We start from the raw sequence: 16,136 nt of genomic DNA on the forward strand, positions 1-16,136 counted from the left end.
GATAAAACAAAAGCAAAAATAGAGCTAATTAAAAGAGATAATCAGGGAAAGTATGCTAAAAGTTACTGTCAATAATGAAATAATATAAATAATTTTATAGCAAGTTTCTTTGATAAAAACCTCATTTTAAAAATATACACAGAAGATAGAATTGAGTCAAATTTATAAGAATTCAAGTCATTCCCCAATTGATAAATGGTCTAAGCAGATGAATATCCAGTTTTCAAAGAAAGTAATTAAAGCTAGCTATAGTCATATGAAAAAATGCTCTAGATTATAATTGACTAAAGAATTGCAAATTAAAACAACCCTGAGGTATTATACATACATAAAAATGACAAATGCTAGAGGAGATGAGTGGAAAATAGGTTATAGTGATGATTATTATAGAATAATGAACTGGCCCAACTATTCTGGAGAACAATTTGGAACTATGCTTAAGAAAGCTATAAAGCTATAAACCCTTTAACCCAGAATACCTTGACTAGGTCTGTACCCCCAAAGAGATTAAAAAAAGGAAAAGGATCTCAAACGTGTGTGTATATGTGTGTATCAGTTCTTTTTGTGTGGTGGCAAAGAACTAAAAATTAATTGAGGAATGGCTGAACAAGTTATGACATGATTGTGATGGAAGACCACTGTGCTATTAAAAATAACAAGGAAGATGGTTTTAAAAAAAAAAAAACAAGGCAAGAACTACACACCTGTCTGATTGGCTAGAATGACAAGGAAAGGTAATGTGTAATGTTGGAGGGGATATAGGAAAACTGGGACGCTGATACATTATTGGTGGAATTTTGAATACATCCAGCCATTCTGGAGAGCAATTTGGAACTATGCTCAAAAAGTTATCAAACTGTGCATACCCTTTGACCCAGCAGTGCTACTACTGGGCTTATATCCCAAAGAGATCTTAAAGCAGGGAAAGGGAAACTTGTATGTGCAAAAATGTTTGTGGCAGCCCTCTTTGTAGTGGCCAGAAACTGGAAACTGAGTGGATGCTCATCAGTTGGAAAATAAATTGTGGTATATGAATATTATGGAATATTATTATTCTGTAAGAAATGACCAGCAGGAGGATTTCAGAAAGGCCTGAAGAGATTTACATGAACTGATGCTGAGTGAAATGAGCAGGACCAGGAGATCATTGTATACTTCAACAACAATACTGTATGATGATCTTCAACAATTAGATGAACCAAATCAGCTCCAATAGAGCAATAATGAGTTGAACCAGCTATACCCAGTGAAAGAACTCTGGGAGATGACTATGAACCACTACATAGAATTCCCAATCCCTCTATTTTTGTTCACCTGCATTTTTTATTTCCTTCACAGGCTAATTGTACACTATTTCAAAGTCCAATTCTTTTTGTACAGCAAAATAACTGTATGGACATGTATACATATATTGTATTTAACTTATACTTTAACCTATTTAACATGTATTGGTCAACCTGCCATCTGGGGGAAGGGTGGGGAGAAGGAGGGGAAAAATTGGAACAAAAGGTTTTGCAATTTTTCAATGCTGAAAAATTACCCATGCATATATCTTGTAAATAAAAAGCTATAATAATTTTTTTTAAAAAGGCAAAAACTATATGGACTAATGTCAAGTGAAGTGAAAAGAACTGGGATTTCATTGTGTACAGTAACAGAAGTATTGTAATGATGATCAATTGTGTAAAACTACTCTAATCAATATAAAATTCCAAGACAATTCTAAAGGATTCATGCTATGTTATTCACCTCCAAAGAGAGAACTAGTGAATTCTGAGTGCAAATTAAAGTATAATTTTCTACTTTGTCACACTTTTTAAAAAATACTGATACATGTTTTACATGATTTCACATGTCTAATTGATATCATATTGCTTTGCCTTCTCAGTAGTTGTGGAAGGGTGTTGGAGGGAGAGAATTTGGAATTCAAAACTAAAATAAATAAATAGCAATGTTAAAACAAAAATTGTAAGCTCCTTGAGAATGGGAACTATGTCTAACTTTCTATCCATCTTTCTGCCTCCAGAACCTGGACTCAGAGTAAGTTTGTTTTGTTTTTTTCTCCTTTTTTAAACTGTTTTTTAGTTTTTGACATTTAAAAGATTTTGATTTCCATTTTTTCTCTCTTACTCCTCACCCCTCCCCAAAATGGCAATCAATCTCATATAGGTTATCCAGGTGCAATCATATTAAACATTTCCACATTAGTCATGTTGTAAAAAAAAAAAAAAAAAAAAAAAAGAATCAGAACAAAAGGGGAAAACCACTAGAAAGAAAAAACAACAAAAATGAAAATCATATGCTTTGATCTGTATTCAGATTCCATAATTCTTTCTTTGGGATGGCATTTTCCATCTTTTAGAATTGTCTTAGATTATTGTATTGTTGAGAAGAGCAAAGTTTATCAAAGTTGATCAATCGTACAATGTTTTTGTTAGTATATACAATGTTCTCTTGATTGTTCCCACTTCACTTTGCATCAGTTAATGTTAGTCTTTCCAGGTGTTTCTGAAATCAGTCTGCTCATCATTTCTTATAGACCAGTAGTATTCCATTACATTCACGTACAATTTATTCAGCCATTTCCCAGTTGATGGGCATTCCCTCGATTTCCAATTTTTTGTCACCATAAAAAGAACTTTTATAAACATTTTTGTACATGTGGGTACTTTTCCATTTTTTATGATCTTTCTCGGATACAGACCTAGAATTGTTGGGTTAAAGGGTTTTATAGTTTTACATCTTTTTGGCTTTAAATAAATCTAAATTGTTCTCTAGAATGGAAGAGAAGATTTGTTGAATGAAGAGGTATAGAATATTAACTGAAATCATTCAAAAGTTAAGTATTATATTTTTAAGGGTGAAGAGGATATGGATAAGTGGAAAGGCAAAATGTCCCAATACTCTTGAATTTTCTGGTACCTTCTCAAGATTGACTTCAGAGCTACTATCCGAATGGCTTTGACTACATGATTTCAATTCCCTGAATTTCAGCAATACATACTCTTGGCTGTTCTCAAAAAAGATGGCTTGGGGCAGCTAGGTGGCACAGTGGATGGAGTACCAGCCCTGAAGTCAGGAGGACCTGAGTTCAAATGTGACCTCAGACACTTAACACTTCCTAGCTGTGTGACCCTGGGCAAGTCACTTAGCCCCAAATGCCTCAGCAAAAAAAAAAAAAAAAATGGCTTGAGGATAAAATGTAGTAAGATGTGAAGAAACTGACACTAATCAGGAGAAAACCTGCCCCACAAGTACTCCTGCAAGTGGAGAAGAATGTTAAGGGTACTCATTGGTGCAGTTAGTTTTTTTTTTGCATTTAGATGGTTCAGTGAGTAGCTGAAACCCTGAGTCAGAAAATCTTAGTTCAAATCTCCTCTCAGGCTCTGTGAACCTGAACAAGTCACTTAATTTATCTGTCTTTCTTTACTCACTGGTAAAATGGGGATCAATAATAGCGCCTGACTCCCAGGATTATTATGAGGAACAGATAAGAAAGTAATTGTAAAGTGCTTAGCCTAGAGCCTCACACTTAAATAGGTGCTTAATAAATGCTTCTTACTTTTCCTTCCCTTTCACTTTATCAAAACCAAAATCATATTTTTTCATCAAAGATCCTATTTGTGAACTTGCCATCGAATTATAGGCCTTAGAACTAGAAAAGAAATCAGAGCTCAGCTAGTCCAAATCTCTAATTTTGCAGGGAAGAAAACTGACATGCCCAAGATTGCTGCTGTTGTTCCTCACAACTCTCTTCTGACTCAGACCAGGTCTTCTGACTCCGAATCCCACGTTCTCCCCACTACAGCAAGGAATAAGGTCTAGGAAAGAATCACAAGGATTCTCAAGTTCTAATTCTAGTAGAAAAGCCATACCTCCTCCAAAACTAAACAGAAAAGATCCACTGGTCTTAGTCAAAAGGAAGTGATTTAAATCAGATTCTAATACTTACCAGTTATTTAGCCTCTTGGAGACTCAGTTTCTTGTTTTGTAAAATGAGACCATATTTGCACTGCCTACCTCTAAAGTTTTAAGGAAAGTACTTTCTAAATTTTGAGGCAGTATGGGAATCAGTCTTGGAACAAGTACTGGTTCTATAACTCTAGGCAAGTGACAATCTCTCAGGGCCCTAAAAAACTTTCTGAGGCCAGAAGTTGCAGAAAAAGTTGCTGATCTTCCTCAGTAGAAGGGATTTCCTCACTTGGAGTTCCCTGAAATTCTGAAATCATAGCTCCAGACCATTATTTTTTAAATGTCAGCGAGTACTCATTTATGAAGCATCTGTATCATTGTGCTAAGTGCTAGGAAGCCAAAAAAAGTCAAAAGAAAGTCCCCATTCTCAGGGAACTTTCAAGTAATACAACTATGTATAAGCATGCTATGGAGAGGATGAATTGGAAATAATTAATGGAGGGAAGGTACTGGAATTTAGGGGATCAGAAAAGGTGAAAGTGGGGAAGATAGGATCTTCATTATGACTTGAAGGAAGCTGAAAAAGCCAGTAGGAGAGCAGAGGAAGGGTATATCTACTTTCAAATGGGAAGAAGATTTAACAGGAACCAAGCAGAATCTGGAAAAAAACAGCATTTAAGACTCACGAATCTTCCCTACAAGCTCAACCTCCTCTTTCCTTCTCCTTTCTATGACTTAAAAGGCTATTTATTTGACCAAATTTTCCCTGTCGCTCCCCAATTTAATCTGAAGTATAGAGGACAAAGAGCAGCCTCAAGACCAGATAGACCTAGTTGAAGTCCAGCCTCTGACACATACTGGCTGGGATGCTGCCTAAGCTGTGGAGAAGCTGCCATTACAGTGGCAGAAGGGTCCTTCTCGTAGATCAGCGAAATCACAGGTGCAGCCTCTATCTCTCTTCCCCTACCCAACTTGGATAGGAAAGCCCTTCACTCCATTCGGTACAAGTTCGTAATATACTGGTACCGTGACTTTCTGCAAGGAACTTGACTTTTCTAAACCCCAATTTCTTTATCCACAAAATGGAATCATAATATTTGCACTCCCCACCTGACAAAGCTGTTGATCTGATTAGGTGAGATAATGTGTATAAGCATAAAAAGCTTTAGTCGGCTATTACCAATTCAGCCTGTCTGATCCCTACTTTGTCCCTTTTCTCAAAGAAATCACAAACCTCCGGATAACCAGTAGAAACTTCAATTAGTCTCCGGACTAAGGCTCTAAGCAGCATTAGTTCCCCTGAGGACCAAGATTCCCCCCTCGCCAGTGTTTAGTGGCTCCCCAGTCAGAGTCCTAGGGAAAATCTATCAGTCTAGCGTAGACTTTTATTGGATATCGGAACTAAATTGAGGCAGAAAACAAAGACAAAAACATCGCCTAAGGGAAAAAAAAATCTGTCATCTTTCGAGGATACTAAGCTAGGAGGAATGGGGAGGGGGACTAGCGCCTGGGGGTTGGTAGAGATAATAAAAGAACGAATTCAAAGAAACTCAGAAAATTCTCCCCGTCCTCCGCTCCGCTGTGGGGCTCCGCAGGTAGGCAGGGTGAAGGGTATGGAAAGAAGTGGGGTCCTGACCGAACTTAGATGGGATAGGTAAGTTTTGGAAAGTCTGTGCAGCGAGAACTCAGAGGCTCCCAGAGCCCGCGCACCAGAATGGGGAGCAAGTTCAGGGCGCAGTAGAGGGAGCTCAGGTGCGTGGAGAGGCGGAGGGGCACAGGTGGTGTGCAGTTAGAAGGCAGAGAGGAAGGGACGCGCGTGGCCGGGCGAGAGGTCGCGTGTGGCAGGGAGCGCCGGGCGCGTTTGACTGCGGGAGTAGGAAGGGATCTAGAGAGCGAACATGTACACCAGCGCTTTGTGACAGCGGAGCAACCCAAGGCCCAGAAAGCTGTGGAGAGGAGAAAGAGAGGGGGAGTACGCGGAGCCAGGCGCAAGAAGGAAGGAGAGCCGCAGCCCAGCGCGGAGAGGGGCCGGGAGGGGAGGAGGGCGCCCCTGCGGCTGCTCCCTTACCTGGGCTCCGCGGGGCGCTGGGGTGGGAAGCAGAGCGACGGGCCAGAGGCCGGGGCTGCTTACGAGTCCACACCCCTCCCCCGATCCCCGACAGCCACGGCCACAGCCTGACCTCCCCGATCCTGGACAGACTGCGCGGCACCTGGCCCAGCCCGGGCGGGCTGCTCGAGCCGGGTCCGTCTCCGCCCCCGCGGCCGAGGGAGGAGCTGAGCCGGGGCGGGCCGGCCCAGGGATCGGGAAGGTCCAGCTCTCCGTTTTTCCCGAGGCCGCTCCGGGACTCGGAGTGGGGGAGGCAAGAAGTGTCCCTGTCCTACAAGGACCCTCCAAAAGGTGATTTCCTTCCTCCCTCGGCGGTCAATCTGACCAGCATCCAAGCCCCGGCTCCACCTGCTAAGTCTCTCCTGGCCTACGGGGAGTGGAGACCTTCAGTTAAACTTACATCTTATTTCTTCTCCGAGACTTAGGGCCCCTGGAGATGGACAGAAAGAGACATGTTCAGATTGAGATGGGACAGTGAAAAATGGACAAGCCTGGGATGAGGGGAGCCGGATTCAAATTCCACCAACACACCCACGTTACTTAGACAAGGCTCAGCTTTGCTGTTCAGACGGTTTTCAGTCGTGTCCCGCTCTTCATTATCCCTTTTGGGGTTTTCCTGACAAAGACACTGGAACAGTTTGTTGTTGTTGTTGTTGTTGTTGTTTTTTAAGTAATAATTTTTAAAGTGTTTTGTTTTGTTTTTAAAAGAGTATTGAATGAGATGTTCTCTGAAGCGGCCTTTCAGCTTTAGATTAAGGATCCCAGAGGAGGGATGGGGTGAACTCTGAACTACAGGATGTGGCTCACAGGGTGGATGTCGATTTCTCCAAATACAGGCTATCTCCCAAACCCTAAAACCAAGGGAGGATATGTCCATTTTTGCATGTTTAGTCGTGGAGGACCAACCGTTGGTGGAGTTTTCTTGGCAAAGATAATGGAGTCATTTACAATTTCCTTCTCCAGCTCCTTTTACAGAGGAGGAAACTGAGGCAAACAGAGTTAAGTTCCCAACTAGTCAGATTTAAACTCTGGTCTTTCTGACTCCAAGCCTGGCACTATATCCACCGCTAGATTCACAATTTCTTCCTAGCACACAGTCTACAACTGATCCCTGCCTTCCTAAGTTAGTCTTCTCTAAATCTGTCCATAAATCCTTCACTGAGATGATCTTTCCAAGGAATGAGATCAAGGCTGCCTAATCAGGAATCTTCAAGGATTGCTTTTTTAATTATTCTTCTTCTTCTTCTTCTTCTTCTTCTTCTTCTTCTTCTTCTTCTTCTTCTTCTTCTTCTTCTTCTTCTTCTTCTTCTTCTTCTTCTTCTTCTTCTTCTTCTTCTTCTTCTTCTTCTTCTTCTTCTTCTTCTTCTTCTTCTTAAAATGCATTGGTGACTACATTTTTAATGTAATTGGTTTCCTGTGTAATTACACAGGTTTTATTATTTTTTCAGGTTTCCCATATTTGGTTTTTTTTTTTAATTAATTATAGTTTTTATTTACCAGATATTTGCATGGCTAATTTTACAACATTGACAATTGCCAAACCTTTTGTTCCAACTTTTCCCCTCCTTCCCCCCCCCCCAGCCCATGGCAGGTTGACCAATACATGTTACATAATTAAAGTATAAATTAAATACAATATATGTAAACATGTCCAAACAGTTGTTTTGCTAAGGATCAGACTTTGAAATAATGTACAATTAGCCTGTGAAGGAAATAAAAAATGCAGGCAGACAAAATTAGAAGGATTGGAAATTCTATGTAGTGGTTCATAGACATCTCCCAGAGTTGTTTCGCTGGGCATAACTGGTTCAATTCATTACTGCTCTATTGCAACTGATTTGTTTCATCTCTTTGTTGAAAATGGCCACGTCCATCAGAATTGATCATCATACAGTATTGTTGTTGAAGTACACAACGATCTCCTGGTCCTGCTCATTTCACTCAGCATCAGTTCATGTAAGTCTCTCCAGGCCTTTCTGAAATCATACAGGTTTTATTTAAAAACATATTCTGAGAAAGCATCCCTAGGTTTCACCAAATTATTAAAGGTTCCTCAACCCCCAAATTGTGCTTAAAAACTGTTCTAGATCTTACAACATCCTGCAAGTACCCGTGTAATTGTATTCTTTATTACAAGGCTGCTTTTTTTGTCCCTCTTTGAGTTTCCTAACTCTTTTAGAAAAGCCAGGTTGAGGAAATTATGGCTTTAATTCTGAATATGGTAATAGGATGAGAAAGGGGAGAACCTAAATGTAGTATAGAAAGCAACAAAGCCTGTGGGGTTTGGGAAGATTGCCTTCCTATCTCCTGTTCTCTAGCAGGAAAATGGAAGTCTTAGGGTGGAGAAAGTGGTAAACAAAGCAGATCTGGGGTTCGAAAGAGCCCCAGAACTGTGCCATTTATCACATTCCTTAAAAAAAAAACAAACAAAAAACATTCTGTGATATCAGGGTTTCCCATTTCTGAACTTCTGAAGTCTGGAATGTAAGAGAAGATCAGGATTACCAGCATTCGATCTGGTCTATTAACTCCTTGGAGATGGACATAGAATTTTTGAAAGCTAAATGAAGTCTCTCTTTTTTTTTTTTTTTTTTTTTTTTTAGGACTCATCCACTTAGAAGTGGCCTTCCTAGCCTTAGGTCCTGGTTTAAAAGATTAGAAAACTGTTCCCAGTTTTTTTCCTGGTGAACTCTCACCAGGAAGGGAAACTTCCAAGTTTTATTAAAAAAACAAAACAACAACAACAACAACAAAAACAACAAAAACAGCCATGTCCAGGGATCGGGGTTATTGTGGAGAGAATGGAGGGATTTTCTTGGTTGCTGACCCCCATAAGCAGAGAGATTTGGGGTCCATCCCTAACAGGGAGTTTCCTGCCTAGGAAAAAAGTGGATTGGCTTCATACCTCCCTCTCCCCTCCATTGACAAGTACAATTAGTGAAAATATGTTCATAAAGAATTTAAGTCAAAGAAACAACCACCAGAACCTGGCTTCTATAAAATAATTTTTAAGCCAGCAACCTCCTGACCCTTCCCTCTTAATTATTGGAGTTATTGGAAAACAAACACTTGTTTTCTCAATCTCACTTTTCCTCCTAATTGATTCTCTGGAGACCCTCTTTACCCACCTCTTTGTCAACTTCAGTGCCTAGGAAAGTCAGGATGAAGAGGGAGGGAACTGTTTCCTTTACCAAAGTTATGTTCCCTTTAAGAAACTGTATTTCCTTTTGATCTGTGATCCCATTGGAGTCCCAGCCCCTTCTGGGGAAAGTATATCCCCCCCAGAGAAGTTATCTTTCCAGGATGCCAGAGCCTTTGATTCAATTAGAAATCCTGGTCAAAAAGCACCGCTTTGAAGTATTGTTAATTCCTGTAGCAGATCCGGGCTGAAAACTGATAAGAATCTAAGCCTGGAAACCTTGGCTCCTGAAGCCCCAAGACTCCTTAAAAAGGGTAGTATCTGGACTCATTCTTTGCAGAAGGCCTAAGGTAGCTTGCTCAGCTGCTAGGACCCTTCTGGCTGCTGAGGAAGCATTCTTACTTCCCTAATAGGTCTTTGCCACTATAGAAATCAGTCCCTGATAGAAATAATAATATCAGAATAAACTGATTTCTACCCAACAATAAACTTTCATTTTCAGTTAATAATTTTGGGAATAAGTGAATTCTTTCACTTTTAAACCTATGGCTGATTAAAGGGGATTTTAACAGCTCTCATTACCACCAACTTCATGACCACCAGGAATTATGAGGGCATTCAAACCCCATCATGGAGACCAAGTTTCTGTCTTGATTCTTCTCCTAACCTTGGGCATCTCCACTTTTCTGAGCCTCAGTTTCCTTATCTGTAAGAGAAGGGACAGGAGATTAAATCTCTACTTCAAGTCTACTTCCTTGGCTATATGTAGATCTGATGACATTTAGGAACATGTAGGACCCTAGATTTAAGGACCATAGATTCCAGCCTTCTCATTTTACAGATGAAAAAAAAAAAAAAAAAAAAAAAGAGGCCCTGAGAAAAATGTGACTTGCTCAGGATGCTGCAGGCAGAGCCAAAGTTGCTGCTTGTGTGACTCCCTCTCTTCAGACCTCAGTTTTTATTATTTGTAAAACCAGAAAGTGGACTAGATGACTGTAGAGTTTCTTTCATCTTATATCCGTTGATCCTATGAATATTATCTATTGGAGCTTTATTTACAAGTATTGTCTTGTGCCTTTGTATACTCTATATATTTGTTCAGGCTAATGTGACCTTTTAGATCTTAAAGGGCTGGGGAGAGAGACTGCTGTGAATTACCTCATAAAGATTCTAATCTGGATAGTTGTTTAATAAAATATACTAGAAATCTGGAGACCTGAGTTCTAATCTCGACTCCACCACTCAATTCTTGGGTTGCCTAGCATGTCAATTCTTTTCTGTAACATTCAAGCTTCTCTTTGCAGAATGAGGATAAAAATGAATGCCTGCCTGGCCCATCCCACTGGGGTGTATTGAAGTTCAGATAAGATAATAGCTTTGAAAGCCCTTTGAAAGAGAAAATGTAATTGTTATCGTGATATATTTTGATGATGATTATGATGAATGGTTTTAAAAGGCATAATGTTCCCACAGAATGTTCACCAGGAAATAAACCCAAACACAATTCCATCCTCCCCACCCTGTTCAAGCTACAGTACAGACTGCTTAGGAATCTAACCCCCACCCCCCAAAAAAATCTCTACTCCATTTCATGACAGCCAAAATAAACAGTGACTCTTAGTGCCCCACCTAGAAACACCAACACTCTCCAGCTCCCATCTGCAAGCTTATTTTTATGCTCATGCTGTAAATGAAAAGATTCATTCATTCATTCACTCATTCATTCATTTATCTATCCTCCATCCATTTATCTATCTATGATTCATTTATCTATCTTTGGATTTGTGATGTCTTTAATGTAGAGAATCTCATTGGAGAAAACTGCTATCACTAATGCAGATAGGTGTAATGGCAGGTACCTGTTTGGCAACTCACAGAGGGTTGGTTGTGGGGCATTGAGAGTTTAATTGTTTTGCCCAGGTTCACTCTGACAGTATATGTCAGAGGAGGGCTTGAATTTCGGATTTTCTAGACTCTTAAGTCTGCTTCCTACAAAGTTAAAGGAGTTTTAAAGGCAGAAGGGAAGCTAGGTGGACAGAGTGCCAGGCCTGGAGCCAGGAAGACTCATTTTTTTGAGTTCAAATCTGGCCTCAGACACGTACTAGCTGTGTGATCCTGGGCAAGTCACTTACCCCTATTTGCCTCAGTTTCCTCATCTGTAAAGTGAGCTGGAGAAGGAAATGGTGATCTCTACCAAGAAAACCCCAAATGGAACCACAAAGAGTTGGACACAGATGAAAATACAGATAGCAACCAATGTTGGGCCATAAATTATCAATCAGTCAACCTTCATTGAGCACCTTCTACATGCCCAACTTTATACTAGGCAATGTGGGGTACAAAATAATATATAAAATATGGTCCCTGCTCTCAACTTGCTAAGTTAAAGTCTAGAGGAAGAAATGAGACTAAAATATAGGGAATAGAACAATACAGTATAAAATCTAGAATGTGCAGGTATAGAATCTAGTGTATACAATACAGAATCAAGAATATAGTATAGAATCTAAATTTTGTGATATATTACTGGAATTCAGAAAAGAGAGAGATCAATGAATAGTCAGGAACATTTTCATGTAGGAGGTGGGACCAAGCTAAAACATCAGTCCCAGGCAGGGGAAATAGCTTGAGTAAAGTCACAGGGAATTTTAAACATTAACTTTACATTTTTAAAATAAATAAGTAAATTTTTATTTTTATTTTTAAAATAAATTTCAAAAACATCTAATAAATATCAACTATGTATAAGACATCATATCAGATACTTACTAACACAAAGAAGAAAAAAATAGTAATTCTTTGTTCTTAAGGAACTTAAAACCTAATGGAGAGGCATAAACATAAATGCAAATGAGTCTGGTGTAAAGTAGAATGGGATAAAGGCAAAGATGTTCCCAAGTACAAAATTATAATTATATTCCACTTGACGAATAGTTTCTGTCTTTAGGGTTAACCCCATCCACAAAAATGAAACCAAATGAAAAGAGTTCCAAACTAACTTACAGCAGGAGTTGGTGCAAAATAAACATTGGAGGAAAAGCAAAGGGAAGATGCCAATGGAGACAGGCAGAATCTCTTGCCCACCCTTGATTCTTCTTCACTATTGTATTAATGATGAATAGTGATTGATCAGAGGCTTAAACAACTTAGCAGATAAGCCAGTCATGCAGAAAAACAACCAGGGGGAAGAATCAGAAGGTTTCTGGTTAGTTTGTTTTTTGCTTATGACAAAAATGCAGTTGGGAAAGCCGTGGAATTGGGAGCTGGTCCCATTTCCTTGTGTTTCCTCATGGACTCTATAGGAGGACAGGAGTAGAAAAGTAGGTAGGGGATGGGAAGGATGGTTGCAAATGTTAGTACTGGGAATATTGACTAGCTCTTGTGGGAGCAGTTGTCAGGAAGCAGCTGTCCAGGCATTCCTCTGTTTCAAAAACTCCTGGTTTGGAATACACCTGCCTCCAGACTGATTATGGCTACCTAGGTCTGAGAAGTGTCTTAGTCACATAGCCCAGGGTGGTGGTTGCTTTAACATACTTTGATTTTATTATTTCTTTTGAGTCCATGAGGATAAATAAGGCTATATTGAATTAAACCAATCTTCTGTTATTGATTTCAATATACCATGTTCGTATGATTAGGGTACATCAAATATAAGATAAAAGAAGGAAGGTAAAATTTTCTCAGGCTGTGGGGGGCTCAAATCAACGGTTAACCCACACCTCTAACCTAACAAGGTGAGTGCCAACAGTTACAAGAGGAGAAATAGAGGTAGCAGCTCTCTGAGTGCTTGGTACTTCCTGAAAGTATCCCTAGTGCTGAATCAATCTGTTTGTTGTTGTTCAATCATTTCAATTGTATCTAACTCTTTCTGACCCCTTTTGAAGGTTTTCTCGCAAAGATACTAAAGTGATTTGCTTATTTTACAAATGGGCTAACTGAGTCAAAAAGGGTAAAGTGGCTTGCCCACGGTCACACAGGTAGTAAGTGTCTCAGGCCAAATTTGTCTTTCTGACTCCAGGCCCAGAACTCTATCCACTGAGCCACTTAACTGCCCTGAGTCAATCAATAGATAATCATTCATTAAGCATCCATTATATGTCAGACACAAGTTATACAATGATTACAAAATGCAAAAGTCTCTGCTCTACATTCTTCTGTCCAATGCAAAACCACATGGATGAGCATGGACCTTTCTAGTGCCTTTCTGTATTGGTGAATAATCAGGCTAATGACCAGTAGTTTCCCTTAATAGATTAAACAAAAGTGTTCTAGAGAATAAAATCTGATGCTAGAGAGATTGCTTTTAACTGGGAGATCAGGGAAGGCTGCATAGAGGAAGTGGCAGTTGAGCTGGGATTTGAAGGCCAAGAAGATCAATATGTTTATTCTAAATATGGGAATAGCCTGTGAGAATGCTCAGAGATGCTCAGGTGCAGTTATGAGAGTCAGGGATCAGCCGGCAGTCAGTCTAGTGTGATTGGAATAAAGAGCTCTTAATGGGGAATAATATGAAAAAAATGGGCCAGTTGGGACCAGATTTTGGAGGTTGGAAATCCAGAAAAAGCAATTTGTAGTTTATCCTCCACATAGAAAGGAGTTACTAAAAGTTTTTAAGTAGAGGGGTACAATGTGGCAAGAACTGGATATTAAGAAGATTATTTTATCAGCTGTGTGAAAAATCATTCAATCAAATTCCAGTTAAGTGTCTCCTACTATGTGCCAGATGCTATGCTTACCAGTACAAAGAATGAAACAATCTCTCTATGAAGAACTTATATTCTAATAGACAATAAATATAGAAAATATATAAGGTGGGGAAAAAACAAACAAACAAAAGAAAATGTATGAAGAGAAGGATTGCACTTGTGATTTCATGAATATAGGGAACTCCCCTATGAGGAAACTCCCTCTACAAATACAGGTTAGCACTTTCTCTGTGACTAATAAGTCTCAGAGACTTGTTGGGAGAGCCGAGAAGTTCAGTGTCTGCAGTCAATATGTGCCATAAGCCAGAATTAAACCTAGATCTTTTTTTTTTTTTAAGCAATTAAGAATATAATTAATTTTTTTAAGCAATTAAACAGTTTCTAAGTGACTGAGACTTCTCTTGCCTCCAGGACTGGTGCTTTCTAACTACTATGCCATTTAGCTGGCCCAAATCAAGTTCTTTTCAAGGAAAGCTTCCTATCCAATATGCCACGTACCTTCATTATGTACGTATAGCATAAGAACAAAGTTATTTAATACAGAATGGTTGGAAAGGAGGTTACTAGCTGTTGCAAGGACTAAAATTAGATGGATTCAAGAGGGAAGAAAGTGGTCAGGATGATTAGATGAGAGAAGTAAAGAACCAGGATACTGGCATTTTTTCATGGAAAACAAGTCTTTGGGACACAATGTGGAGATGGAATTGGGAGGATTTGGTAATTAATTAAATTGAGGGGCTGAGGGAGAAACAAGAGTCTGGAAGTTTGGAGCCTGGAGGACCCTTACTTGTACAGTAAGGGAAAATGGATAAGTTGGGAAGAGGAGCAGGTTTAGGGGATAAGATTGTTGAGGGCGGTAGCCCCTTTGGTATTCTTTGTTTGATCTCCAACTTCCTTTGGGACTTGGACCTTTGATACAAGATGTGGTCAAACTAGTTTGGGCTATCTGAGGTGGCCGGGGTTTTACAGCCCCCATTCTAATCTGCTCAGATAGACCCAAATGGCATCAGGAAATTCCTTTTTGGGAAGAGACTTCTGTCTCTACTCAAAAGATAACAAGAGAATCCTTATCTTAATTTACATCACTCTCTGGAACCTCCCTACATCACTGCATAAAAGAGAGAATGGGAATCTTCTCTTTGCAAATGGCCTTGTACCATGCAGCCATTTTGCCCACCGGCTCTCCGGTGTTTCCATTCTAATCAATAAAGACTATGTTTCCATACAGCATTAAGTAGCAAATTCCTTTGCTGCCGAACCTGCCATTGGTTACTTTTGGGGAAGGAAGGAGAGGGAGAAAAGGAACAGATCCATCTCTGTTTAAACCGCAATTTACACCATAATTTACTACTCATCATTTATTACTCATCAAGATGATGGGACATCCAGGTGGGAATGTTGTAGCCAGCAGAGGGATATGTGTGACTGAAACCAGGCTATTCCTGGCCACAATGCCCAGGATTTGTTCTGGTGAGGAAAAATGCTATGGAGGAGCATTACCTTCTTTTGAATCCTACTCAGGCCCAGTTTCACATAATAGAGGATATAATTTTATTATGTGAACATTCTTTACTCACTTTCATGTATGAGGATAAAATGACATAATATTTGTTAAAGTGCTTTTCTTTTTAAAAATTATTTTCCCCAATTATATACAAAAACAACATTTTTTGATTATATGTATATGTTCTTTTTTTTTTTTTTTTTTTTTTTTACGTATTTGCTTATGAGTATCAGGAGAGAAAAATCAGGACAAAAGAGAAAAACCATGAGAGAATAAAAACAAATTTTCTCAAAGCTTAAAATTCTATATTTAATTGTATTTGACCCTTTATGACCCAATTTGGTGTTTTCTTGACAAAGATACTGATATGGTTTGCTATTTTCTTCTCCAGCTCATTTTACAGATGAGGAAACCGAGGCAAACAAGGTTAAAAAACTTGCCCACAATTGCACAACTAACAAATATCTAAAGCAGAATTTTAACTCAGAAAGAGGAGCCTTCCTGATTTCAGACCTTGCACCCTAGCTCCTTGCCACCTAACTGCCCTAAAACTCTATAATAACACGAGTTATTATCTGTCTTTTAAGTCCCTTGAAAGAAAAACAGGATTTCTACTTACCTCTTTCTTTTGTATAAGAATTATTACTCACATTTCTGCAGTACTCACAACTGCTCTGCAAGGCAGAATGTTTCTTATTCCCGTTTTACAGTTTCAGAAACTGAAACCCAGAGAAGTTACTGACTTGCTTAAATTCACACAGCTAGATT

General features: G+C 39.3%; 1 protein-coding gene across 1 annotated transcript in view; it reads right to left on the reverse strand.

Moving 5' to 3' along the window:
• The window catches only part of PAQR5 (progestin and adipoQ receptor family member 5), an 83,819-nt gene extending 77,700 nt beyond the window's left edge, over positions 1 to 6,119 (reverse strand). Inside the window, exon 1 of the mRNA XM_074294696.1 lies at positions 5,981 to 6,119. The gene's annotated coding sequence lies outside the window, so the exon portion shown is untranslated. The remainder of the gene's footprint in view (positions 1 to 5,980) is intronic.
• Positions 6,120 to 16,136: the final 10,017 nt, after the last annotated feature.

Source organism: Sminthopsis crassicaudata, chromosome 2 (genome assembly GCF_048593235.1).
Source record: "Sminthopsis crassicaudata isolate SCR6 chromosome 2, ASM4859323v1, whole genome shotgun sequence".
Taxonomy (NCBI): Eukaryota; Metazoa; Chordata; class Mammalia; order Dasyuromorphia; family Dasyuridae; genus Sminthopsis; species Sminthopsis crassicaudata.